Below are 254 nucleotides of genomic sequence, written 5' to 3'. Positions count from 1 at the left end.
CACACACACACACTATATATATATGTGTTGCGTTATTTTCGTATTTGGCGTATCGCTGCCCCATCCACTCCGAGTAAGTGGACGGCGCCCTCGAGTTCCCGGCAGAGATGGAGGCTTCAGGTCGTTCAAACTATTTTCAATATCTCTTGTGTCTGAAAAGCCTTTTATTGCTGTTGCTCGGAAGTTGAAAAGACATGGGGGGGCGTTCCTTTTATTCGGAGTCGGATGTTTATCAAATTACGTTCATGGGATGT

This window comes from Penaeus monodon, chromosome 21 (assembly GCF_015228065.2).
Source record: "Penaeus monodon isolate SGIC_2016 chromosome 21, NSTDA_Pmon_1, whole genome shotgun sequence".
In the NCBI taxonomy this organism is placed as follows: Eukaryota; Metazoa; Arthropoda; class Malacostraca; order Decapoda; family Penaeidae; genus Penaeus; species Penaeus monodon.
Note: the sequence above shows the minus strand (reverse complement) of the source record.